We start from the raw sequence: 15,228 nt of genomic DNA, 5'->3' as shown, positions 1-15,228 counted from the left end.
GGACCTTTTCATCTTGCCAAACTGTAAGTGTATACTTGGAACAACTCCCCGCTTCCCTCTTTCCCTTTCCCTCAGCCCTCGACAACCACCATTCTCCTTCCTGTTTCCATGAGTCTGACTACTTTAGATGCCTCAGTATTTCTTTTTAAGGCTGAATACTATTCCATTGTGTATAAATGCACCACACATTCTTTGTTAATCTGTGAAGGTCGTGTGTCTTTGTGGAAAGTGTTCTCATAAAAGCTTTTCTTGGGAAGTAAAACACCCAAACCAGAGAGCATAGAAAAATCAAATCTGAGTCGTATGCTAAGAAATAGAATTGTAATTTTTGATGTTTAATATGAGACTTTCATACTTGCAAAACATGGGATTTCCTCAGCTGAAATCCTAGTGTTTAGGTTTACACTCCCCTGTTGCCCCCCCTCTTCATACACCCTATTTGGTTCCCTCTTCGAATTACAGTCCCTTGGATTGTCCTTCTGGGGATAGATGAAAGCATGTGCTCAAGTGCTTGCTGGAGAGGAAGATAAAAGGTGGCCTTTTCTTCTAAAGTTGTCTGGGCTTTATTAGAATGTCTGGAGGGGCAAGATAAGGGGATAGGGGCAGGGCGGGAGTGGGGTTTTTGTAGCCTGGAAAAGATGGATGACCTATGAGATCATTAGGGTTAGTAATGGGGTTTCCCACTGGACTCTGGATTTTTCTCTCAGATCATCTTCTATATGGCTTCTAGCCCTAACTCAGAGTTGAAGCAGCCCAGCTCCAGCAAAACCACAGCACCAATATGCTCTGTGGTCTGGCTGTAGTCTAAGAAGTGTTTTCCAGAAAACCTAGAGAGAAAGGTATGAATTGAAATAACAAGTGGTGGGGAAGAATTGGATTCATTGAGTGTTACTTTCACTTTTTTCTTAACTTTGTTGCTTCCTCTGAGCAAAATGATGGGTTTCCTGTTCTCGTAAGTGCCTCTATTTCAGCAGTTGCCTGTCTTTGGCAGGTTCAAGCTGTGAGAATAAGCATTTTCACCCTCTCTTGGTTTTATGATTCTGGGATAAGTATGAATAGCCACAGATGGTACGAGTCCGTCTTTTTGTGCATTGCAGGTTGACAGGACCTCTCTATGATCTGAGATTGCACATCTTGTTTCCGTTTTCATGCTGAAAATGCCTCTCCCCCACCTGGGCTCAAGAGCTGGAGCAAGGAGATGCCTGGCCTTTCTCTGCTGTTTGTTTGATGTTCTAGGAGGGCCAGGCAGGGTGCTACTGGGTGGATGAGGGGAGGGGAAGAGCTTCAAGAAGTGCCAGAGCTGACGGACAACACCTAACAAGGGATCTGGGGAAATACTTGCATGTTGTGGACAATGGCTTCCTAGTGACCCCAGATCCTTGGATGCTTCAGTTATGGGGCTGAGAATGGTATGCAGTCAAACCAGGTACACCATTCTGTGGCAGTGACGGTGGTTTGGTCCTGCCTCTCTTGACAGAGTGCTGCAGAGCACACTGGACTCCTGCCAATTGACAGGATAGTCAGCTGGTTCTCAGGTGGGAGTCAGGTGCAAGCCATGACAGATCTTACCCCACAACATGAGGGATCCTTTTAGAAGGCAGGTGTAAGCCAAAAACTTCCTATTTGGTAGTTCCAATCAGTTGGCCAGAATAATATCTGTTTATGGTCTCTTGAGCATACTAGGCAAGCACTATACCACTGAGCCACATCTCTAGCCCTTTCTTTAAAATTTTATTTTGGGACAGGCTCTTGTTAAACTGTTAAGGCTGACAGCAAAGTTGTGATCCTGCATCAGCCTCCCATGTAGCTGGGATTTGAGGTGTGATCACTGCACCTGACTCCAAAAGAAATATATTACAGAGATTCTCATCAAGTTCTTTTATCTGTGCAAATGACTTTAAAAATTAAGTTTACACAGTCATATTTTTTCTCAAGATTTAATGAAAATCTTCAAGTCTATGGCAAAGTTGAAAGAATTTTGCAATGAATACAAATATGCCTACCACTTAGATGACTGGCATTTTAATATACTTTTATTCAGCAAAAGTCTAAATACCTAGTTACCCATTTAGCCACCCCTTAAAGTATCTTATTTTTAAAATTTTTGTTACAGATAGACACAATACCTTTATTTTATTTATTTTTATGTGGTGCTGAGGATCAATCCCAGAGCCTCACACATGCTAGGTATGCACTCTACCGCTGAGCTACATACAACCCCAGCCCCATCAGATCTTATTTTTTGGTGCATTAAAAATACACACTTTACCCGGCTGGGGTGTAGCTAAGCAGTAGAGTGTGTGATTAGCATACTTAAGGACCTGTGTTCAATTGTCAGCATCAAAAATAAAAATAAATTTCTTTCCCTGAATGTTTCTGTATTGTAAATTATTTTTTATTTTTAGTTGTAGTTGGACATAATACCATTTATATATTTATATGGGGTGCTGAACCATGTGCCTTGAGCCACAACCCAGCCCTGTATTGTAAATTATTTTACAGCTTTTCTTGCAAAGTAAAATTTACATACAATGGATACGTAAATTGTGAGTGAGCTCCGTTAAGATTATGTCTTTGGAATTCTATGTTACATTTCTGTCAGATTTTATAAAAATCAAACTTTTTTTAAAACAAAACCAAGCTGTTTTTTTCTTTTTTCTTTTTGCAGTGCAAGGAATTGAACCTAGGCCTTGCACGTGCTAATTACAGAATTTCTATAAATTATTTCAGAATTAATGTTTAGTAAGGTAGTTGGAATGATAGACCAGAGATTATGTTCTAAAATGTGGTTCATTCTCATATCTTCCTGGTCTTAGTCTTGGTGTGCTCTCTCCTACCTCTTCTGCCCACACAGGAGGGGGAAAAATCTAGCCATTAATTGGTGAAGGTTTATTCTAAGATCCATCTGTGAAGGACTAGCTAAAAAGGGACTCCTAGCTTTTGCCATTTGCATGTTGGCAACCAGTTTCTTCCATTATTTTCTTTTTTCCCTTGGAGGTGCTGGGGATTGAGTCTGGCCTCCTACATGGTAGGCAGGAACTGTACCTCTGAGCCAGACCTCCAGCCCCTAGTCTTTTCTTAAGAAAGTCAAGGAGAAACAGAAATATTGTTATATAATATTCATATTCAATAACAAGCAACACTCCTCTAATTCAATATAGCCATTCTATAAAACCAGATAGACCATTCTGTGGCAATTCATGATGGTATGTGTCTACATGTACACATGGAATTAGTCTCTATGAAATGTCAGATTGCTTTAATATTAAGTAAACCATATATGATCATTAGGAAAATGGTGAAACATTAGGAAAAATGTTAATTTTTATTTATTCCTGGTTCCTCAGGAATCTTTACTTGAATTTGTTTATTATAATTGTTGCTGTGCTATTATACCAGGCTACTTGAATAATGGAAAAAGAACCCAAGGCAGGAAGGATGTGGTGGCACATGCCTGTGATCCCAGCTTAGCTCAGTGAGCTAAGGCAGGAGGATTGCAAGTTCAAAGTCAGCCTCAGCAAGGGTGAGGCACTGAGCAACTCAGTGAGACCCTGTCTCTAAATAGGGCTAAGGATGTGGCACCGTGGTCGAGTGCCCCTGAGTCCAATCACTAGTATCCCACTGGCTCTGCAAAAAGAAAAAAAACACAAGATGGGAGGAGAAGGATTTGTTCTGGGTCTCTGATTTGTTCTGGGTCTCTGATTTGTTCTGGGTCTGGCTTTAAGGAAGTGGGGAAGTGAGAGATTTGGCTTTGCAGATAATTTAGTGCATGCATACAAATGCCAGGTATTGAGTAAAACAGCTAACCTTAAGGATGGTATCTCCAGGAGGAGCAGTTTATTTGTGAGAGAAGATGTAGGTACATGATGATTAGGAAGGATGAGGATTTCAGTGCAGCTTGAGTCCACAGAACAAGGAGTAAGTGGCAGTGGTTAGGGGTGGTAGCTGTAACCGGACGGACCGACGGTAAGGGTAACTTTCAGATGTCCCTGTGGATTGTTTACATCAAAGATGCCTTTTCTTTCAGTCCAGCAAGTGGGTTATTTGGGTAAGTCTTAACAAAGGATAAGTTGGAGCTGATTTTGTAGGGCCTCACTAACATAATTTTGAAAGCCAACATTTTGGCCAGAAGATAGGATGATTCTCGGGTACTCATTATTTGAATGAAGAGATAAAAAATTTGAGTATGTGAGCTATATCTAAGTTTAAAAGAACCAAAGAACAAACAAAACACTTGCAATCAACTTTTTAATCCAAAGGTAACTCCCTAAAACCCAGGTGTCCCCTTTTCATGGCAAGCAATGAAGAATCCTACCTGTTTTTATTATTAATGGGATTAGAGTCACTGTTTAGACCATAAACAAACAAGAAAAGCCCAGCAGCATTTCTTGGGTATAGTTACTCATCTTCTCAAATGTTGCAAAATACCAAAGGAAAGGAAAACCAGAAAGGGAGGGGGATGGTTTTTTAAAAAAATGATGACTAACCAACTTGTGCTGAGTAATATCAGTGAACTCATGATGAGTAACAATAGTGAATTTAGAAGGGATATAAGTAGAAGGGGAGCTATTTAAAGGTTTCTTTAGTACAAAAGGCAGCTGAGTTGTTGGTCACAAGTAAGGATTTCCTGCGGGAGTTTCAGAAGCAATTCCAATCACTTCTGTAAAGTTCTGTCTCCTTTAGAATTCTTATGAATGTAGCTCCATGCTTTCATCTTTGTTGTAAATATTTTTGAGTGTTAATTTCTCTGAAATTCCTTTTCCCTAGCTCAGTATGAGTCTAGGCTAGTTAAAGGGGATTTAATATCTTTTCCTGGCATTGCGTCTATTGCATTTATCTGATTTTTATTGATAATGATTATTAACTGGTCTCTTCTTCCCATTAGACTTGCACTCCTAAGGACACTGCATTATTGTAATACTGGCACCCATGTAACCCAGTGGTTGGCATGTATGTAGCAGGAACTTAAATATTGGTTCCAAGAAAAACGATCATGAGTCATACATTAAAAATGGATTTATCTAGCTGTGTAGTGAAGATTATAATGTCATTTATGATTTTTTCATAAAAAAGAGTAAAACTAGTTTACTAGGACATGACTGGAAGTTCAAATATTTAAAAAAGTCTTTAATTGAGTTTTTTTTTTTTTGTTTTGGTGCAGTTTTGTTTTCCCCTTATTTAATATTTTTTAATATTTATTTTTTAGTTGTTACTGGACACAATATCTTTATTTTTTATGTGGTGCGGAGGATCAAATCCAGGACCTTGCAGGTGCTAGGCGAGTACTCTACCGCTGAGCCACAATCTGAGCCCCCCCTTATTTAGGATTTTTAGGAATTTGAATCATTGTTGAATGTTTTTCTTTACAGATATGTATGCATTTCCATAATTGGAAAACAATTCCAAGACCCATTTATTTGAGTAACGACTTTTGATAAATTATTTTCCCTTTTAAATGTGATAAATACGAAGATCTCACAGTATATGATCTTGAATGTCATAAATATGGAAGACAAAGCCTTAGGTTCTTTGGTGAAGCTATTATCTGAAGGTCTTGAACAGAATAAATATTTTTGAATAAATATTTATTTAAATAAATTCGAGGCCATAGGAAACTTTATGAACACTTTGGGTTTCTATGGAACTCACCTTTTTGTTTTTAAGTATCTGTTTCTATTGATGTCTTTGTATATCAGTGATATTAAACTTATTTTGTATTGTGTTTTTAAAAGATTGATTACTCAAATTTTCATTTTATATTTAATTCATCTTTCTTTTGTAGTGTTGGGGACCACACATTTTCTTATTGTCTTATTTATAACATTTTTGAAGCACAGAAGTTTGGTAGTTTTACTTAGTCAATATAATCAATCATCTTTCGTGTAATGCTCTTTTTATTTACTCTTAAATTTTATTTTTTAATAAGTTATATGATAGCAGAATGCAATTCAACTCATTTCACACAAATAGAGAACATTTTTCATTCGTGCAAGGCTCTATTCCAGAAATTAGAAAAAAATTAAAGTTTTATAAAAAAAAATGTAGTGGTTTAGAACAAATAAACTTAAATTCCTATCAAAGCACATATGATGAATTTCCCTCAGTTTAATTTCAGTTTCAATGTGATAAGATGTATCTTGTTTTTAAAGTTGGAGGTAATATAAGTACTTTTGTCTTAAATTTAACAGACACATTGTTCAGAATTAGAGGTGCTGAGAGCAGATCAGATCCACTTGATACAGTTCTATTAAAATCAGTGGTAAATTTAGATAAACTTTAGAACTCCATATAAACCATGTTGTGGAGTGTGGTGTTATACTTGGAAAAGATTTATCGAAGAACATTGCTTTCACAATTAGAGCAAGTTATTTTTTTTAAAAATCCAGCTTGAGTGTTGTTTTCTACTCTTCAGAGATTTTGTTGCTAATATGAGAATGTAAAATGAATCAGAGACAGGGATTTATTCAGGCATTTGGTTTAAGAATTGCCTCAGGCCCTTACACAACAGTTCCTTCCAAAATGAGGGTATCTCCTGTTTTTATTTCTTCCATTTTTGGCTAGGTCCAGATAATTCTAAATATTTTCATATGCAGAATCACTATTTCCAGTTCCTTCTTCAGTATTATCCATGCTTATTCTATAAAAATCCGAAATTGAATATTTTCTAATCTCATTTTAACTTAGAACTTTGGAATATTTTCTTTTTGACATATAACAGTTTAAATGGTTTCTTTTTTGTTTGTTTGTTTGTTTCTATTTCATTTACCTTTTGTGGTGTTGGGGATGGATTCCAGGGCCTAGAACTTGCATGCTAGGCAAGTTCTCTACGACTCCGCTACATCCCCAGTCCTGTTGTTATTTTTACTTCACATTAGCAGTATTTGGAGTATCTTTCCTAAAATGAAACTTCAGCATTGAATGTAACTTGGAATAATGTGTTTAGTTTTAGTCCTCTTAGGGATTGAAACTAGTGACAGTCTGCCTCTGACGTATATCCTCAATCCTTTTTTTTAAATTAAAACAAATTATTTCGAGACAGGGTCTTGCTAAGTTGCTGAGGCTGGCCTCAAACTTGTGGTCCTCCTGCCTCATCCTCCTGATTTGTTGGGATCATAGACATTCAATTCCTATAATTTATTAGAAGTTTTTGTTCATTTTTAGTAGAGAGTAGTGGTGAACTGAAGAGCATAGATGTTTTATTAGAAGGTCATTGGCCAGGAAATGCTATAGATAAATGTGGTTGGATTATAGAAGCCAAATAAATGGTAGACTCTGTTTTATTTATCATTTACTTTTATGGTAGTAGGTATTGAACTTGAAGCCTCATGCATGCCAAACAAGTGCTGTACCCTGAGCTGCACCAAAGCCTTTTTAATTTTTTTGAGCCAGGGTCTCGCTAAATTGCTGATGTTGGTCTTGAATATGGAATCCTCCTGCCTTAGCCTCCCAAGTCACTGGGATTACAGGATTATACCATGCCTGGCTAGTTATTTGGTTTTAACTTAAAAAGAACCTAGGGTTTTATTTCTGACATTCAAAAAGGAATCTACATACTATTGTTGAATAGCCAACCCTCTTATATTTGAACAGTAGAGATTCTTGGGTGTCCAGCATCATCAGAGTGGTAAAAGCAAAATGGAAAGCATTCCTTATCCAAGAGTTTTCTCTCTGGATTATTTGCAGTTATCAAGTGAGTAGGAAGATGCAAAGGTTTCATATGAGGGAGAATGCGTTTCTTCAGACTGGAGAAAGAAAGGTAGCACAGAGTGAAGGGTTAATATTGAACGATTGAATTAATAAATCTTAATATTCTGGAATGACAATGAAGCTTAGCTCCTAAACGAAGCTAGTTCAAGAAAGTAATGCAAGAACTATTTTATATGGCGAGAGTGAAATCACAGAATGTAGTAAAGAAATGGTACTGACTGGATCTATAAAATAAACTAAAAAAATTAAGTGATGGTTGATAAATAGTCAAGAGGTTTCTGTGGTCATCAAAGAAAACAGAGTGCCATCTAGTGGAATCACTTCACCAATAATGTAGTAAATTGTAGAAATGATTTAGGTTCTCAACCCAATGCATAACAATTGATTTTCTTTCTCAAGTAATGTATATCTTTTAAAAATTTATTTTAAATTGATTTTCCATTTGTAGAAGAGTTACAAAAATAGAGGTTTTCCATATACCATCTTTGCCTAGCTTCCTCTCTAACCCCGTGGTATATTTATCAAGACCAGGAAATTAACACTGGTACAAAACTATTAATTAACCTCCAGACTTTATTTGTATTTCACCAGTTTTTCCACTTTTCTGATCCAGGATCCTATTCAGTATCCCATAGTGTTTTTGATCATGTCATCTTTGGCTTTAAATTGGTCTTCTTAAGAGTGTTTACTAAGAATTATTATCTAAGGATTGCGACTCTTGTAAAATATATTTGAAAATACAGGAGACTTCAAAAGTTAAAGGCAGTTAGTTGCATAACAAGAAATTTATTTATTTTTTGGTAATGGGAATTGGACCCGGGGCACTACCACTGAGCTATATCCCCATCCCCACTCCCATTTTTTTTGGAAACAGGGTAGGTCCTCATAAAATTGCTGAGGCTGGGTTCCAACTTTCAATCCTCTTTTCCCAGCCTCCCAATTTGCTGGCATTCCAGGCATGTACCACCAGGCCTGGCTTGAAATAAGAATTTTTATCTTGAAATATTTATTCCATTTTTCACATGCACACACACCCCATCTTTTAACATAGCTATTTTAAATTTGCAAAGTACTTTGTAAGTTTCACTTGTTCTGAAAAGAGGCAGGAATGAATCTGGGACAGTTTTCTCTTGTTACCTAAAAAATGAATTGATGTTTTGCCTGTTGGATAGTAGTCTCATGCACACTTGCACACAGAAAAAAAGGATAGCAAATTACAAAGCAATTCAAGAGGAAACCTTATTTTGCCAACATTTTTAATTAGGTCGGTAACTGAATTTTTAAAATTTTTTTATTGGTGCAATATAGTTAAGCATTAGTGGGATTTGTTGTTATGCATTCATACATTCACAAAACATAATTTGGTCATTTTCATTCCTTAGTACCTCCCTTTCTCCTCCGCTCCCTTCTAGTAACTGAATTTAAAAATGAATGATAAGGGGCAGTAGTCGTAGCTTAACCTCAGAGCCAGAGCACTTGCTTAGCATGTGTGAGGCACTAGGTTCGATCCTCAGCACCACATTATGTATAAAAGACTAATTACTTTAAAAATATGAATGACAAATGTAGAATGGTACTGCCTATTAAAAGTCAGTGTCTTAGCCCAGTATAGTGGTGCATGTCTATGATCCTAGTGACTCCAGAGGCTGAGGCAAAGGGATTACAAGTTTGAGACCAGCCTCTGCAATTTCATCCCTACCCATCCTTTGCAATGTTAGTTTCTTAAATACCAGTGAATGCTTTAAAAAATATTTGCCAAATTTAATCATCACATGTAATTATGTAGCTTTTTGGGTAGATTTTAGTACAGGGAAATCAACATAAAGTTGACCACTGAGCCACATAGCCCTTTTTTATTTTTTTATTTTTTTTTAATATACACATATTTTTAGTTGTAGTCGGACATAATACCTTTTTTAAAATTTGTTTTTATGTGGTGCTGAAGATGAAACCCAGTGCCTTGCACGTGCTAGGCGAGCACTCTACTGCTGAGCCACATTACCAACTTTTTTTTTGTATTTTATTTAGAGACAGGTCTCACTGAGTTGCGGAGAGCCTCACTAAATTGCTGAGGCTGGCTTTGAACTTGCAATCCTCCTCCCTCAGCCTCCCGAGACATTGGGATTATAGACATGCACTACTGGGCCTGGCTATTTAATCTAGTTTTCTAATTAATAATTTAAACCATCAATTCTAAGTGTCCTAAACTTTTTGCTGCCTTGTGTATTGAAACAAATATTTTGATTACCAGTTATTAAAAAACTTCCTGGTTTTGTTGTCCCAGGTAACATTCTATATTTGAGAAATTATTATTTTTTTGAGAGAGAGAATTTTAATATTTATTTTTTAGTATTTGGTGGACACAACATCTTTGTCTGTATGTGGTGCTGAGGATTGAACCCGGGCTGCACGCGTGCCAGGCGAGCACTACCTCTTGAGCCATATCCCCAGCCCTATTTGAGAAATTAGAATAACAAATTAGGGCAACACAGCTTGAGGCTCATTTTAGTAGTTCATGGTTTCATTCCCCAGAATATTGCTTTTTGCCCTATGTAGGTCTCTTGAATAATGGCCACAGTGAACTCTGGTGTACCTGAAATCAGCGGAAAGGCCTGGAATTTCCAGAGGATATATTGTTTTCCTGTGTGGCTGCTCCACACCCACCTTTCCCAAATTGACTTCAATCAACTCAATGATGCTGTATGAAATGAAATTGCTTCCCAGATAAAAGAGAAACAACTTAGGAAGGGCCTTGGCCAGCATTGACCACTTTTTTAGAAAACTTGATACAAGGTTGATGTTGGCATGAGGGAAGGATGGATGTGCCATGACTTCAAAGTGCCAACAGCCCTTTGAGGTATGGTCAGTTCATGAAGTGGCCATACTGTAGGGGCCTTTCAGTCCATCTTAATTTCGGTCTTTGCCTATATGCAAAGTCAAAACAGATGCAAAATAGTAGAGAAAGTAATGTTTCTAGTTTCTCATTTACTATTAGGCTCCCTCTTATTTCATTGGCCTAACTGGGCCACAGGGCACTTTGTTTCTTCCCACCTGGTGCCTTCTTTGCTGACAGAAAGAGATTCATGTGTAATATTAGTTAAATAATTGTGACTGCCAGCTATTATTTCTTTCAGGTAAAATACTTGAAACTTAAATGGAGCCTTAGGGATGTAATAACTGAAGACCAAGGGTTGATTATTGCAGGCTTTTGCACAAGTGAGCATTTTACTGCCATTCCCCATACCAGAACTGACCCTGCCAGTGTTTAATCACATGAGAAGCACACCAAGTAAATCTTATATACACTACTAATTATAAATATGGCCTCCCTTGGAACACAGGAAGCAAGCATTTCGTGAAGCCTATGAATGAAAGGAGGCTTTCCAAATGAATCCATTCACACAATGTACTAGATCACATTACATCTTGTGAACTGAGCTGTAAGAGTAATGTGAACACATTCCAAAGGAAATGGGAGAAATAAAGAATTTGCCTATTCAATCATATACTTCTAGAACTTATATAGATTCTTAATAGATCATGTTTGTGTTAATGTTTAGTTGGGTTGTGATCATTTTTCATAAACTTCCATTTTATTTTGACAACTAGAATTTATCATTAAGCATTTTCAATAAGATTTTGGCTCCCTTTATACATTTCTCCTCTTAAAGTAAGTGGAAAATGTTTTATTAGTTCTTGCAGTTTTCTAGGATTAAAAATTGCTTTGTGCTTTTTAGGGTGATCTTTTGAAAATGTTGTAAGTCAGACATTTTATGCTGTGTCAAGGGCCTCAGAAATGAGTTGGAGTGAGAAAAGAGGGTTTGTGCTCCCACTAGAAATAGTTAGAGATGAAGTTTTGCTTTGCAGATAGTTGGTATGTTAGTACAAATCCTCTGATTTCTAAAATTAGTTTTCTTTATCAACTCTGAACAGTGGTGCTTTGTTAAACTTTTGGTTACAGTAATAGTTCTCCAGTCTTTAAGGGATTTTTGTCACTGCAAACCAAAAGTGCTTTACATGGTTATGGGACAAGGTTGTTGTAACAAGTTAAACTGTTCTCCTGTATTGGTTGTTTGTAAGTTAGTGGGTCTATTTGTGTACACTCCAGTCCCTTGTACTTAGAAAAGGTTAGGGGTTCTCTAGCTATGTTGGGCTCCCAGAGCATGGAATATCATCTTAAAGGCTTATGGGAAGAATTTGTACAGTATTTAATAAGTACTGTTATTCTCTTAGAATTAATGTACTAAGGTTTTCTCTTAGTTAATGAAAAATATTTTTGTATTCTCCATACTCCATGCTTTTCAAATAGGCTGGTCTGTGCTGCGCTTGGTTTTCATGACTTTTCCTCCATTATTACTTGAGAATGTTATAGACTGCATTGTTTGGTGTGTTAACTTAATTATAGCTTGCATATATCATAAAAATACATGTGATTCACATCAATACTAAATCAAAACACTGTTACGTCTCATTCTTTGTGTGCACCTTACACTCCTTGCTATGGGCTGAGCATGGCTTTCACCACCATCTGCAGTGTGAAGCAAGTAGACTTAATGCTATACTTAAGTGATTTTAACAACTATGGGCTTAGCAAGAGAGTTCCCCCGCTGTATCTTAAGATTAGCTTTGGTGACTATGAGAGTGTGGTTTGTAGCATCTGGGAAATGGAGTTACAGAAATGTGATTAAAAGGAAAGGAGGGGTGCTACTGTGGTCAGCTCTTCTGTTTTGGAGAGAACAAGGTGTCTAGAAAAATTGCCTTCAAGTCTGTATTAACTCTTTGTTATTTTTAAACTGTATTCCCTCTAACCTTCTGAGAAGCACATATTCAAAGATAGGCATATTTGGTAATAAGCCTGGTGTAGGGGGAAGTAATAATGATTTTTTTTAAGAAATTATGTAAATTGTTCTACAGTTAGCTAGATCCATCCTTTCCTGCCTTTTTTTAAAAACAGATGGAGAAACTGAGTCCTGAAAGGTTGTGATATTATTGAAATTACACAAGGAACTAAAGTAGACTGCATTTTAAAGGAGTACCAAGTTGAGGAAGGCACCCTCTCAAAGAGCAATGCTTCTTCTCAGTTTTGTGAGTACTTTCTGATTATATCATCCATGGCTTTTTTTTTTTTTAGAGAAAAAAATATTGAACTTGTATTGAGAAATACATGTATTGGCTTTTAAGGTGGAGGCTTGTAGCAGCATTTTGATTTATCCATGTTATGGATTCGGGCAGAGTAACCAGCCAATTTCAGATTTTGGGGGGGGGGTGGGAATTTAGTAATAAATTGGTTTGAACTTTCTGTGAAATCACAACTTAGAGAGAACTGCTCTGAACTGCTTTTCATTGACTAGTTAACGACTAGTTAAATGAAGGATGCTTCTGTAAGGTAGACCTCGAGTTGTCCCAGTTCTCTGTGCTTCATCCTTCCCTGGTGCTTCTAATGCTGGGCCTGTCTTTTAGCTGCCTGAGTCTTCACTGCTTTCTTTCTCATGCCTCTCTGTCACCAACTACCGGGGCTCTTGGAGGGCTCATCCTCAGAGACATGTGAAAGACCCCACCAAGCAGCTCCTTTCTAACCCCTCACTCCTGGAAAGTCACAATCAACACATCACGTTGCTAGAATGCTCCTCTTGGGCCTCTGATCTCAGGGTAGAAAATTCTTGCAATAATAAGCAAAGGACTTGTCTTTGTTTTTGAGAAGAAACCCAGCACCACGGATAATATAAATTTCTACTTGGTATCCAGGGTTTAGGCCAGAATATGGAGATTTTCACATACTCTCACAAGGGTGTTTGATTGGGTGAACATCTGTTGTGTGCCAGGGTCTGCAACAGTATTACCACATTGCATTCATACCATAACACTGAGAGGAAGAGATGATTGGCCTTATTTTAGAAATGAGGCCATAGATACTTAAGAGAGGCATTCAAATTATTTGTCCAAGGTCACATAGCTAGTAAACAATGGAAGGCCTGCCTTCCTTTCACTGGTTTGATTTCACTGACCTATACCAAAGAAAAATCTCAATGGATGTTGGATTTGATATTTCCTTTCTAATTTGTGTGTATGGTTTTCTTTTCTTTTTCTTTGGGTGGTGCTGGAACTTGAACCCAGGGATGCTTTACCACTGTGCCACATTTTTTCTTTATTCTGAGACAGGGTCTCACTAAGCTGATGAGACTGATTTGAACCTGTGAGCCTCCTGTTTCAGCCTCCTGAGCCACTGGGATTTTAGATGTGCACCACCCTGTGTGGCTAAACATATGGAACACTTCATCCTTGCACAGGGGACTTGCTACTATTCTCTCTATTGTTCCAATTTTAGTATGTGCACTGCTGAAGCTAGTTCTATTTTCGAAAAAGAGATGCAGTCTTACTCTGTTGCCCAGGCTGGCCTGGAACTTCCAGACTGTACCTGCCAAGTCATTGGTACTGAGGTGTGCCACTCAGTTCAACCAGGCACATATTTTTAATTTTGCAGAATTTTTGTCTAATGAGACTGAATGTATATTAAGGAAAAAAAATTTCGGGGGGATTGTATTGTGTGCCAGACCCTATTCTAGGTGTTAGTGATATTATCAGTGAACATATATAGACATTGGGGTTATTATTATTTTTTTTATCAAACTCTGAGTTAAAACTCAAAGCTTCATATATACATATTTCATCATGTCCTTCATTCACTAGCAAGACATTGAAACACAGAACCCAAGATTAATTGCTATCATTTTTCCATTGACTCACAGAATTAATGAACTAGCAGGGTACTTCTGAGGTTACTTAGCCAGCTCCCGAGGCTCTGGGGGAAATGCCAACCTAAACCATTCTATTATTAATAATTTTCGGGGGGGGGGTTCCATTAAGCCTTTGTAGTAGCCACTGCTTGCTTTGGATGCTTATAGCCTTTTGTGATGATGATAAATTATTTCTGTCCTTAGAATTGGTTGGAGTATATGTCATTTTAAAACTGCATGCATGAAAAACATTTAAAAAATTTTTAATTCTATGCTTTTAAAGAAAATGCAAACCTAACGAGGTTAAGAAATGAGGAGCAAAGAGCTGAAGCAGGTGGTCACATACATACTTGGTACTAGTGTGGCCTGAATCCTACCCACTGTGATGGTGATGCTTCTACCCACTGTGATGGTGATGCTTGACCATTTCCCCCACTTTTCTGTCCCAAACCAATAGGTCATTTGACCCCAGTTTGCAGTGTGTTTTATAGCTTCTGGGAACATCTTTTCTAGTAAGTAGTTACCTTGTGTGTGACTGTATTTTCTTGCTTTCTTCCAGAAAGCTCTGCTTCATATGGAATTGCGTACTTGTTCACCTTTTGACCATTATGGTTAATAGAGCTTGACCTCTTGTTTTGATAGAATTATCAGTTGGGTGACTACAGAGTGGAATTTAGTTTTATTAAACCTTCCCTCGTGGGAATGTGCCAACTCCAAAGCTTAATGGGTAGCCACCCATACTTTAGGCTTCAGATTCCATGACCTATTTATTCCTTGAAAATATAGG

At 37.4% G+C, this 15,228-nt stretch overlaps 1 pseudogene; it reads right to left on the bottom strand.

Moving 5' to 3' along the window:
• Positions 1-13,964: 13,964 nt before the first annotated feature.
• Positions 13,965-14,056, bottom strand: LOC143639556 (U6 spliceosomal RNA; annotated as a pseudogene).
• Positions 14,057-15,228: the final 1,172 nt, after the last annotated feature.

Source organism: Callospermophilus lateralis, chromosome X (genome assembly GCF_048772815.1).
Source record: "Callospermophilus lateralis isolate mCalLat2 chromosome X, mCalLat2.hap1, whole genome shotgun sequence".
Lineage (NCBI taxonomy): Eukaryota > Metazoa > Chordata > Mammalia > Rodentia > Sciuridae > Callospermophilus > Callospermophilus lateralis.
Note: the sequence above shows the minus strand (reverse complement) of the source record. Positions and strands in the feature narration are given on the sequence as shown.